This window comes from Zootoca vivipara, chromosome 6 (genome assembly GCF_965207765.1).
Source record: "Zootoca vivipara chromosome 6, rZooViv2.hap1.1, whole genome shotgun sequence".
Classification (NCBI taxonomy): domain Eukaryota; kingdom Metazoa; phylum Chordata; class Lepidosauria; order Squamata; family Lacertidae; genus Zootoca; species Zootoca vivipara.
In genome coordinates this window covers 6,874,428-6,886,647 of record NC_142589.1, presented here as the reverse complement: position 1 = coordinate 6,886,647, position 12,220 = coordinate 6,874,428, and the positions used below count along the sequence as shown (strand labels likewise).

General features: G+C 46.5%; 1 protein-coding gene across 10 annotated transcripts in view; it reads right to left on the bottom strand.

Annotated features, from left to right (window-relative positions):
- Positions 1–12,220, bottom strand: part of CUX2 (cut like homeobox 2) — a 233,176-nt gene that overhangs the window by 80,071 nt on the left and 140,885 nt on the right. The gene's annotated exons all lie outside the window — the stretch shown is intronic.

Below are 12,220 nucleotides of genomic sequence, written 5' to 3'. Positions count from 1 at the left end.
TTCCCCCGTGAAAACAGTGGGAAAGAACGGCATGATGGTTTAATCCCCCCAAATTCTGTAGCTGCAATCCAGTGATTTTTTTAGGCTAAGGGGGCTACAATAGCTTTTACATTCAGATATAATGTAGAAATTAGCAGATGGGGCCATGACAGGAAAATGGAATAAACCGTTGTGTTAATGCAGCTATTGCCCTGCCACCCCCCACCCTGGGTTTATATCCTTTTTCCAAACTCAGGAACTGCAAGCTAAAATGGGAAAGGATGTAAATGTTAAAGAGGATGATTACAAATAAAGAACTGACAACCCAACTTATTCAAAAGATACGGAGTAAGGAAGAACAAATTAGCGAATCAAAGGTCGAAAGGATAATGAAAGGGATAGATGAGATTAAAGTAAACAAATTTAGGGAGCTCGAACTAAAATTCTTTCTAAAATGGTAAAGAACTCCAGCCCAGCTAGCTAATATGATACCAGGATTGAACCCTAACTGCTGGCACTGTGAACAAGCCAAGGGATGGTTCTCCCATATGTATTGGGAATGCCCAGAGGTAGGGGGATTTTGGAATAAAATCCTTAAGGTTATTAATGAAGTTTTTAAAGTGAAGCTACCTATAGACTTCAATCTTATGACAATGGATATACTAGGAAACACGGCCATAGAGAAAGGTGACCAGCACACCTTCAAAGCAATGATACTAGCAGGAAAGGCAACAATAGCTTTAGGTTGGAAAGACAGAGAAAAATGGACAGTAGAGGTCTGGACTAATTATTTGTTTGAATTTATTCAGTCAGACATTGTGGCAGTAACGTCACGGGAAATAACATGGAAGGCCAAGTCTACTATGATAAGGACCAGATGGAACTCCTATCTTCAATGGATAACAACTACTGGACCAGAAGACATTCAGTGGAAATTAAAGACATTGTGCCCGTGGCTGAGGACAAGGGTTTGAACCCTTCCAATGGATTATGGGTGGGGGAGGGGGTGGGAAGGGAAAGGAAAAATGGTACGGGAAATTAAAAATTGGAAAGAGAGAATATAATGTATGTAAAAATTCTCGTACTTCAATAAAAATCTTTTTTAAAAGAAAGAAAAAAAAGGCTGTAAATGTTAAGACAGGGTCTGCCAGGTGAGGGAAAGAGAGAGACCTCCTGCCTTTGTAGAAAAATGTGAGTGTGAAGAAGGAGGGGCAAAGGGATCTGTTTGATGCCTCCTTCTGTCCCCTCCCCCAATTGGTGGCTTTTGGGGGGGGTAGTTTTAGCTGCCCAATGGCTTGCTTTACAAAAAGTCTCAAACCACCTTCCTTCCAGGTACTGCACCATCACAATAAAACCCCAAACTGTGGCAGACAAAGCTCTTTGGAGCACAGAGATTTCAAGGGGGGGCTCATGTTAGTTTAATACGTACACAAGATGGTGCTGCAATAACTAGTCAGGAAGACCCTCGCCCAAATGAGTCTCCTCAGACCCTCGGGTCAGGCCTGGGGGCCAAATGGGCTTCCCTGCTTGGCCCTTGGAATTCTCCCTGCCCCTGCTTAACAACTCAAGTGTTTTTGACTATCTGGACTGTGTACTTGAACTTTGATCCTCTTTTGAAGCCATCCAAGTTGGTGGTCCTCACTGCCTCCTGGGGGAGTGAGTTCCACAGTTTAACTATGTGTGTGTGTGAAGAAGTCCTTTCTTTTCTCTGTCCTGAATCTTCCAAGCTTCCAGCTTCACTGGATGCCCACAATTCTAGTTCTAGTTACAGGTAGGTAGCCATGTTGGTCTGACGTAGCCGAAACAAAATAAAAAATAAAACAATTCCTCCCAGTAGCACCTCAGAGACCAACTAAGTTTGTCAGAGTTCCAGAAAAACGTCTACTTCTGCTTCATTGACTATGCAAAAGCCTTTGACTGTGTCAACCAAAGCAAACTATGGCAAGTTCTTAAAGAAATGGGAGTGCCTGATCACCTCATCTGTCTCCTGAGAAATCTCTATGTGGGACAAGAAGCTACAGTTAGAACTGGATATGGAACAACTGATTGGTTCAAAATTGGGAAAGGAGTACAAGAAGGTTGTATATTGTCTCCCTGCTTATTTAACTTATATGCAGAATTCATCATGCGAAAGGCTGGACTAGATGAATCCCAAGCCGGAATTAAGATTGCCGGAAGAAATATCAACAACCTCAGATATGCAGATGGCACAACCTTGATGGCAGAAAGTGAGGAGGAATTAAAGAACCTTTTAACGAGGGTGAAAGAGGAGAGCGCAAAATATGGTCTGAAGCTCAACATCAAAAAAACCAAGATCATGGCCACTGGTCCCATCACCTCCTGGCAAATAGAAGGGGAAGAAATGGAGGCAGTGAGAGATTTTACTTTCTTGGGCTCCTTGATCACTGCAGAAAAAAGGAGAAAAGCAATGACAAACCTAGACAGCATCTTAAAAAGCAGAGACATTACCTTGCCGACAAAGGTCCGTATAGTTAAAGCTATGGTTTTCCCAGTAGTGATGTATGGAAGTGAGAGCTGGACCATAAAGAAGGCTGATCGCCGAAGAATTGATGCTTTTGAATTATGGTGTTGGAGGAGACTCTTGAGAGTCCCATGGACTGCAAGAAGATCAAACCTATCCATTCTGAAGGAAATCAGCCCTGAGTGCTCACTGGAAGGACAGATCCTGAAGCTGAGGCTCCAATACTTTGGCCACCTCATGAGAAGAGAAGACTCCCTGGAAAAGACCCTGGTGTTGGGAAAGATTGAGGGCACAAGGAGAAGGGGACAACAGAGGACGAGATGGTTGGACAGTGTTCTCGAAGCTACGAACATGAGTCTGATCAAACTGCGGGAGGCAGTGGAAGACAGGAGGGTCTGGCGTGCTCTGGTCCATGGGGTCACGAAGAGTCGGACACGACTAAACGACAACAAAGTTTGTCATTGGTATGAGCTTTTGTGTGAATGCACACTTCTTCAGATGGTGTTAGGAGAGAGGGAGAAAACTTTATCTCCACTTTCTCCGCATGCCTTGCATAATTTTCTAAACTTCTGTCTCTTCAGTGAGTGCCCCGGTGTCATTCTGGCCTCCCCAGCCGGGAGAAGGCAGGATAGAGATCAGCTGAGGTGTGTGAGCCTGGCTGAGGAGACCCCCCCCCCCAACATCTCACAAGGCCAGAACAAAACTGAACTGCACTCCAGCTTACAACAATTAGATCAAACAGTTGATACTAAAGCATGGGAATTCTAGTTCAAGAGAAGACTGTGTGCTGTTCAAATTCAGTATCATCATCATCATCATCATCATCATCATCATCATCATCATTCAGTTGTTAAAAGAAGAAAGATACATGAATCAGTATTATCCTTTGGATTGATGCTATTCCTAATGGGATATATAACAAAGATCTGCTGAAAAAGACCGCTTAACTGAGGGGAAAAAACAAAGGGGGGAGGGGTGGCTTTAAATCATTTACTTTGTCAAGATGATGCTGCTGAATGAAATAAAATTGCTGCGAGCCCTTTATTTCCTCCTAATACTTCCTGACAGGCACAATGGAGCTCTGGCAAAGTTCCTGATATTAGAAGCCAAAGGACGGTAAGCTCATTACAACTTTCTCAAGGAGTCCTTTGCCTGTCACGCCACCACACACAGGGACACCCACACAATCTTGTTTCCACCGCTTGACGGGGATCCTGGCCGAGTTCAAGGAGGCAGCAGTTGCCAGCTTGTGTCTGAAGGTTGTGGATGCCTGGGCAAAGCCTGAGAACTGAGAATAAACCTCCAGTTGGGGTGGAGGGAGAGAACAGCTTGGCAGAAGCACACGTGAAAAGAAGCTCTCAAGATCTCAGTCAATCAGAAGCTGGTTGCGAGCCAGTAGTGCGATGTGGCAGCAAAATTGGCCAATGCAATTCTTAGGCTGCCCTAACAGAAGTAATAAAAGCATGTTTTCTGCACCAGCATGTCCCTCCACCCCATTTAAAAACTTTGGAAACCCCAAGCATTGGGGGAAAGGAGAAAGCGAGGTACTTGCAAACACATTTGGCAATCGTATTTTAAGAGGGACAGTTGTGGCAGGATGGACAGCCTGAAAAGGTCCTCTGAGTGAAAACTCCAGCCAGGGCTGAGCGTAGGAGATTGATTTTAAGTGCCAGAGTGAGAAAAGGTCAGTCTGGTAGTGTGTTGCTCCCTGCTCTCTGAACTGTTTTGCGCCTTCAAGGCAGGTGGGGTGGGGTGGGGAGAGAATGGAGCTTTGGCTGGCAGAGCGGAGAAACTGAGGCACAGACGAGGTAGAGGCAGAAGAGCAGGGGAAACCTGTGGCAGATTATAATCATAATCATTATAATAATTATCATTAGCTTTGGGAAGGTGACCCATGCTGTATTCCCTCCTTCCACTCATGCCCCAGAATTAACAAACTGCACAACACATACCACACAAACAGGGACAACCTTATATATAAACAGGGTGAGATCTGCTTTTGGTTTATTTCCTTTTAAAAGAGGATACGCCTACTAACTCTTTTGTTGACTATGAGGGCCACTCCATTTCTTCTACGGGATTCTTGCCCACAGTAGTAGATATGATAGTCATCTGAACTGAATTCGCCCATTCCCTTCCATTTTAGTTCACTGATGCCCAGGATGTCAATATTTATTCTTGCCATCTCATTTTTGACCACATCCAGCTTACCATTATCCATGGTTCTTACAGGGGAGAAGGGAGCGACAGAGGACGAGATGGTTGGACAGTGTTCTCGAAGCTACGAACATGAGTTTGACCAAACTGCGGGAGGCAGTGCAAAACAGGAGTGCCTGGCGTGCTCTGGTCCATGGGGTCACGAAGTGTCGGACACGACTAAACGACTAAACAACAACAATGCCTACTAATCTTTCCACGCTCTCAGGAGACGCCCAGGCAAGAACTGGGAAGCATTATCAGGCTTTTGCTTGGCCCTGCCCACCCAGACTGGCCATGGCCCACTCCTGGACGGGAAGGGGTGGTGCTATGAGTCTCATAGAGGAGCTGGCTGGACCAGGATGTTGAGTGGGGGGCATTCAAGGAGCCGCCCACTGACAACCCTATGGAGGCGCCCAGTGGGATTTGTTCACTTTTCTATGGAACACTCAGATGTTACTTTCAAATAAATAAATTCCACTGCTTTCTTTGGTTCTCTCCTATTTTCCCCCAGCCTGGATCTGGTGATTTGGGGAGTGATAAAACATAACTACAGCACCTCCATCTCCAGCAGCACCCCATCTATTCGTATGGACAGGCAAAGCACTATTGAGGCTTTGGGGGGCTCCTGTGCTTTTAATTAAAAGGACCCTGTTTGCCAGTTCTATCTGTTTTGTTGCTTCCCGATGAATACAGGTTGAGGAGAAGTGATACATAACCTCTTGATTGCCCCTTGAATAGCCTCTTCTGTCTGAATGTCAGTTTCTGTTCCTGTGGTGGAGAGAGCCTTGTGAAATAACCCAGATTCTTGAACTCGTAACCTTTGGAAGCCCTGTCAGTGATAACTGGGACACTGTAGTCATCGCTTTGCTTTCCTTCCACCACTATTTTGGATGCTCAGGCATGTAGATCAGGGGTCAGCAAACTTTTTCAGCAGGGGGCCGGTCCACTGTCCCTCAGACCTTGTGGAGGGCTGGACTAAATTTTGGGAAAAAATATGAACGGATTACTATGCCCCACAAATAACCCAGAGATGCATTTTAAATAAAAGCACACATTCTACTCATGTGTTTTTACACCAGGCAGGCCCCACAAATAACTCAGAGATGCATTTTAAATAAAAGGACACATTCTACTCATGTAAAAACATGTTAAAACATGCTGATTCCCGGACCATCCGCAGGCCAGATTGAGAAGGCAATTGGGCCGCATCTGGCCCCCGGGCCTTAGTTTGGGGACCCCTGATGTAGACTATGTTACCTTTATTTTAATGTACTAAAACTTTTAATTTAGATGTTTTCACGCATCCAGCCGAAGGAGGAGGAGGAGAAGGTGGGGGGGGGGGGAAATAAAGTTTCAAATAATGACTGTAATAAATGAAGGTAATTAATTGTAGTTTGTTCCTTAACTGTCTAGTCAGCTTAATTTTACCTTTTCATCTAATAATGAGAAAATAATTTTTGTGCTCTGAGGGTTAATGATATGTAACTGCAAGAGCTGCTAATTGCATGTTGCAAACTATTCATCAGAATCCCCATCTGTGCTACTTGATTATGTTTGCTAAATTATTGCTTTGAATTATCTTTCATAAAGCAACTTTTGTAATTAGCGGGGTTCTGGCTCTGCTCTTTTCCCTGTCTGCAAGGAGACTCAAAAACTTTGGCCATTTCAAGCTGTCGCCACTCCACTACTGTCGCGGGCAGGCCTTTTGTCTTCGCAGTAATGGAAAATTAAAGGCAGGATTTTATTTATTTAATCAGGTTGGGGGGGGGAGAAGAGAGAGAAGCTGGTTCCCTCTCCTCTGAGATGAGGGTGCCTCTTATTCCTTCCTCCCCACAGGCACCGCTGGGTGTGGCCAGAGTCTGGAGGCTCATCACATCCCAGATGCTGGGATCTTACCAGCCAGGCCACTGAGCTAAGGATGGCACCATTCTCCAGTCTGCTTCCATGGAAAAGAAGGGCCATGGGGCACTGGAAGAACACAAGAAGAGCCCTACAGCTGGATCAGGCCAATGGCCCCTCTAGTCCAGCATCCTGTTCTCACAGCGGCCAGACAGATGCCCCAAAGGGAAAATAGCAAGCAGGATCTGAGCACAAGAGCCCTCTCTCCTCCAGTGGTTTCCAGGAACTGGTGTTCAGAAGCATTGCTGTGGAGACAGAACACGGCTATTCTGGCTAGGAGCCATCGATTGCCCTCTCCTCCACAAACCTGTCTAATCCTCTTTTAAAGCCACCCAGGTTGGTGGCCAACACTGCCTCCTGTGGGAATGACTTCCATCGTTTAATTATGTGTGAAGAAGGCCATCATTTTATTCATCCTGAATCTTTCTGTGTTCAGCTTCACTGGAAGTCCATGGGTATTGTGACAGAGGGAGACATACTTTCCACCATCCACGCCATGCTAGGTCCTCCTCCGAGGGTCTTCTGGCCCTCATTGTGAGATGTGAGGTTACAGGGAACCAGGCAGAGGGCCTTCTCGGTAGTGGCGCCCTCCGTGTGGAACACCTTCCCATCAATGTCAAGGAAATGAATGACTATCTAAATGTCTCCCAGGACATTCTATACAAGATCTCAAAGCAGCTGTTTTATTACAGAAAAATTTCAGGAACAGACTGGAAAGAGAAGTTGCTGAATTGGAACTCATTACCAAGCTTAAAACCATGGAACCACCTGGGATGAACAAAGACATTGGATTCTTATCTCATTATGCATGATCAAGCTTTCTTTAGTGCCTCAGCCCTTGCTTTTTCCCGCAGGACCAATTGCAGTCATCAGCAGTCGTTAACAGCCATCTACAGGTTTACCACTCCCATCACCCATTCCCACCCACCCCCACCCTCTGTATATACATAAGGGTCTGACTTCTGTTTCAAGCGTATCTGAAGAAGTGTGCATGCACACGAAAGCTCATACCAAAATAAAAACTTAGTTGGTCTTTAAGGTGCTACTGAAGGAATTTTTTTATTTTGTATCTGACTGTTAGAAGACATCTGAAGGCAGCCCTGTTTAAGGAGGTTTTTAATGTTTGATGTGTTTGATGTTTTGACTCAGGCTTCGCATGCAGAAGGTCCAATTCCTTGACTCTCAGGTGGCAGGGCAGCAAAGGATCCTGGCCTCAGGCACCAGTCAGAGCAGAGCAGACCATACTGGCCTAAATGGGTGCATTATTCTGACTCAATACAAGGCAGCGTCATATCCTCCACAAAATGAAAGCACATGAATGTTAGAAGCTGCCTCGTACCAAGTCACATCAACAGTCCATCTCACTCGTCATTGTCTACACAAACTTCGCAGTGGCTCTCCAAGGTTTCAGGCAGGAGTTTCCCCTAGAATCATAGAACTGTAGAATTGGAAGGGATCCTGAGGGTCATCTAGTCCAACCCCCTGCAATGCAGGAATCTTACCTAAATCATACATGACAGATGGCCATCCAACATCTACTTAAAAACCTCCGAGGAAGGAGAGTCCACCACCTCTCAGGGGAGTCTGTTCCACTGTTGAACAGCTCTGACCATCAGAAAGTTATTTCTGATCTTTAGTTTGACTCCACTCCCCTTTCTTGTAACTTGAAACCATTGGCTCAAGTCCTACCTTCCAGAGCAGGGGAAAAACAAGCTTTCTTCATCTTCCACTTACACGCCTTAAGATATTTGAAGGTGGCTACCATATCCAACATGAGTTTGACCAAACTGCGGGAGGCAGTGGAAGACAGGAGCGTCTGGTGTGCTCTGGTCCTTGGGGTCACAAAGAGTCAGACACGACTAAACAACAACAACATTATATCTTCTTTTCCTGGCTCAACACACCCAGTTCCTCCAACTGTTCCTCATAAAGCTTGGTTTCCAGACCCATAGAACATCTTAATTGCCCTCCTCTGCACAAGTTCCGTCAAATTCCTTATTAGATTTTGTGGTGTCCACAACTGGACACAGGACTCCAGGTAGGGTCTGACCAAGGCAGAATAGAGCAGTACTATTATTTCCCTTGACGTCTGTTGACGCAGTCTAAAACAGCATTGGGTTTCTTTTGCTGCTGTATCACCCTGTTGGCTCATGTTAAGTTTGTGGTCTCAGGAACTGAAGCTGGAACCTTCTGTGTGCAAAGCATTTGCTGTATCACTGTGCTACAACCATTACCCTAAATCAGGCATCCCCAAACTTCGGCCCTCCAGATGTTTTGGACTACAATTCCCATCATCCCTGACCACTGGTCCTGTTAGCTAGGGATCATGGGAGTTGTAGGCTAAAACATCTGGAGGGCCACAGTTTGGGGATGCCTGCCCTAGATCAACAGTGAGGTATCTCTGGCCCTCCAGATGTTGTTGAACTCCAACTCCAACCATCCCTGGCCACTAGCCATGCTTGCTAAGGCTGCTGAGAATTGCAGTTCTGAAACATATGGAGGGCCAAAGGTTTCCCACTCTTGCCCTATCAATGTACCTGGCACTTCACAAAATTCAAGAAGACAGGTCCCTGCCCCAAGAGGCTTACAGGACCGGCAGTTGACCTCAGGGACTTGGGAGGCCAGTGAACACACTGTGTCTATCTGGGTTTAGAGGCAGCAGCCAACAGCCCTGGTCTAAGCCATAACTGTCCCAAGGCCTTGACCACTGTGGATGGAGTGGGATTGCAGGCTCCCTCCTGCCCAGTTCTGTGGGCTCTTGAAGTTCAGAGAAGCAGGGTTCAGTCAAATGCACAGGACTGAAGGCAGGGCTAAGATATGTTGTTTCAGAAGGCCGCTGGAATGGATGGAAGTCTCAGGTAGGAAGACCAAAGTGTGGTAGGCCCCACCACCCTGGAGCAACACATGGGGATGGCCACCGACTTAGGTGGCTCCAAAAGAGGACTGGACAAGTTCATGAAGGATAAAACTATCAATAGCTGCTAGCCAGGACAGTTGTGCTCTGCCGCAGCAGTTTAGACTAGACTAGGCAGCCTAGATGGCATGCTGCATACCCTCCAACATTTCTCCAGTGAAAATAGGGATGTCTTCTTCTTCTTCTTCTTCTTCTTCTTCTTCTTCTTCTTCTTCTTCTTCTTCTTCTTCTTCTTCTTCCTCCTCCTCCTCCTCCTCCTCCTCCTCCTCCTCCTCCTCCTCCTCCTCCTCCTAGCTGGCCCTGCACGTGTTGCTGTCTGTTAGTCTGTGAGGGTAATAGCCCCCCTTCAGATCCCCCTGAGCCTCAGAGTCCCCCTGAGCCGAGGCAAGATACTGTGGAGAGGGCAGGTTTCATCCCTGTGTCTCCCCCCACCCTGTTCTGACCCATTACGTATCCCTGCCCCCTATTCGTCCCCCCTCCCCCCCCAGGCAGGCCCCTACCTCCACTTGGCAATGTTGGGCCTTGTTGCTGTTTTCAGTTGGTTTGGTCTTCAACACCTCTGCTGGATGTATGTATGTGAGTGGTGGATCTCGTGGTGGAGGCGGGATTTGTGGGTGTGGTGTAGATTTCACAGGAAGGGAGGAAGTGTATTGTGGGAGGAAATCCACTTGAGGGCGCTGTTTTACTTTGTTGAAAAAGAGGCTTGTACCTGCGGAGGTGTGAGATTTGAGGGATTTTATTTTCCAACAACGCTCAGGGAGTGGCCTGGATCGTTGTGTCAAAATTTCAGGACGATCGGTCAAGCGGTTACGGAGAAAAGTGGATCCCGCACTTTCATGATTTTTACATTTATATATATATATATATATATATATATATATAGAGAGAGAGAGAGAGAGAGAGAGAGAGAGAGAGAGAGAGATGATGATGATGACGACTCCCCACCCATCTGACTGGGTTGCCCCAGCTTCCAACATATCTAAAAACACAACAAAACATTAAATATTTTTTAAAAAAAACCTATACACGGCTGCCTTCGCATGTCTTCTAAAGGTTGTATAGTTACTTATTTCCTTGGCTTGGGGTGTGTGGGTCAGGTAACTCCATACCCTCCAACATTTCTCCGATGGAAATAGTGATGTCCTCAGGAAAAGTGGGACATTTCGGGATCCAATCAGAAACCAGGACGGCTTCTGTAAACCCGGGACTGTCCCTGGAAAATAGGGACACTTGGAGAGTCTGCTATTGCAGCAGGTTCTTCTAATGCTGCATTCCTACAAACTAGTTGGCTGGTTAAAGAGCTCTGAGGCAGATGCCTTCTCTGTGCCAGGACCTACTGAGACTTGCCAGCGCCCCCCCCTCCGTCGGACCCACCCCCTCTCCCAGAGGATCTAATGACATCTGCTGGGGAAACAGGCAGCATTTAAAACGACTAGAAATACATTCCTATTGTTATCATTCTCTTTTATGTGTTTACGCCGAGCGTTTCGGAATGAATCAATACCGGATTGCCCTATAAATAAATAAGCATATCAGTAAAAACTGGGTAATAAAATGAAGTGATGAAAAATATGGAAATCAGCCCACATTTGTGTAAATCCAGTTATTGTTTACTTTAATATTTTTTCCTTGTGCCGTTACGTCGTTCCAAAGAGACAGATTTAAAAGTAAGGCGAAGCTCGCAAGATGTGACAGCCTCTAATGTGCTGTTGCCGAGCGCTGGCATCTCTCTGGGGGCTTCGAGCTAAGCGGGGTAGAAGCCGCTCAGAGGGAGGGACTATTTCTCTGCTTCCCTCCATTCGCCACCCCGGCAAGAGAATAATGAAGATTTTTAGGAACGCTCCAAAGTGTGACATTTCTCCAACACCTGCCTTCTCCACCTCGGAAGCATTTAAATCTCTCAGAGCCATGGCTCCACCAAAAGCGGGAATAGATCTTATTCCCCGCAGCAAAAAAAAGCCTTGGTGGATGGAGTTAAGGAAGGAAGCCATCAAAAGCCACCATTGTATGGCAACAGACCTGCCCAGGGGCCCTCTCAGTAGTTCCACCTCCCTCAGAAGTTTCGGGGGGGTGGCCTGGGTGAGGGCCTTCTCTGTGGCAGCCCCTCAGTATACAGTTTTTTTGCGAATGCTGAAGACACAACTCTTGGCCCTGGCCTTTGACACCTCAGGTGTGTGTTTCAGGACTCACCCTGTTCTTGTGAATGTAGTATGTTTTAACTGTTTATATTTCTGAACTTTTAACTGGTCGTAATGTGCCCTGAGACCTGCGGGAGAAGGACAGACAATAATAATAAAGATTTTCAAGGGGTGGTGGGGGGGGAAAAAACACCCACTCAGTGAATCCACCATCAAACCCATCTCTTGTGCGTGGAATTTAATGGAGGAAGTAAATCCACATGCTCGTGTGGTATTGGCTTCTACCGCAGCAACAAAGAGGTAATCTCATCTGAGTGGGAGAGCTCTCTCTGTGAGGGAACCGCCAGAAGGCCCTCGGAGCTGGACCGCTGGACGATGGAAGTGGAGACGCTCCTTCAGGTATACAGAGCCAAGGTTGTTTAGGGCTTTAAATGACTCTCAGGCTGTGCGCCTCCTGGTCTTTTATGGGCACAGTTACCCTATTCGGAACCAGGGAATCTCCCCCCCCCCGTCCCCTAGATCAGTGGTCCTCAACCTTGGGCCTCCAGATGTTTTGAGACTACAATTCCCATCATCCCTGACCACTAGTCCTGCTAGCTAGGGATCATG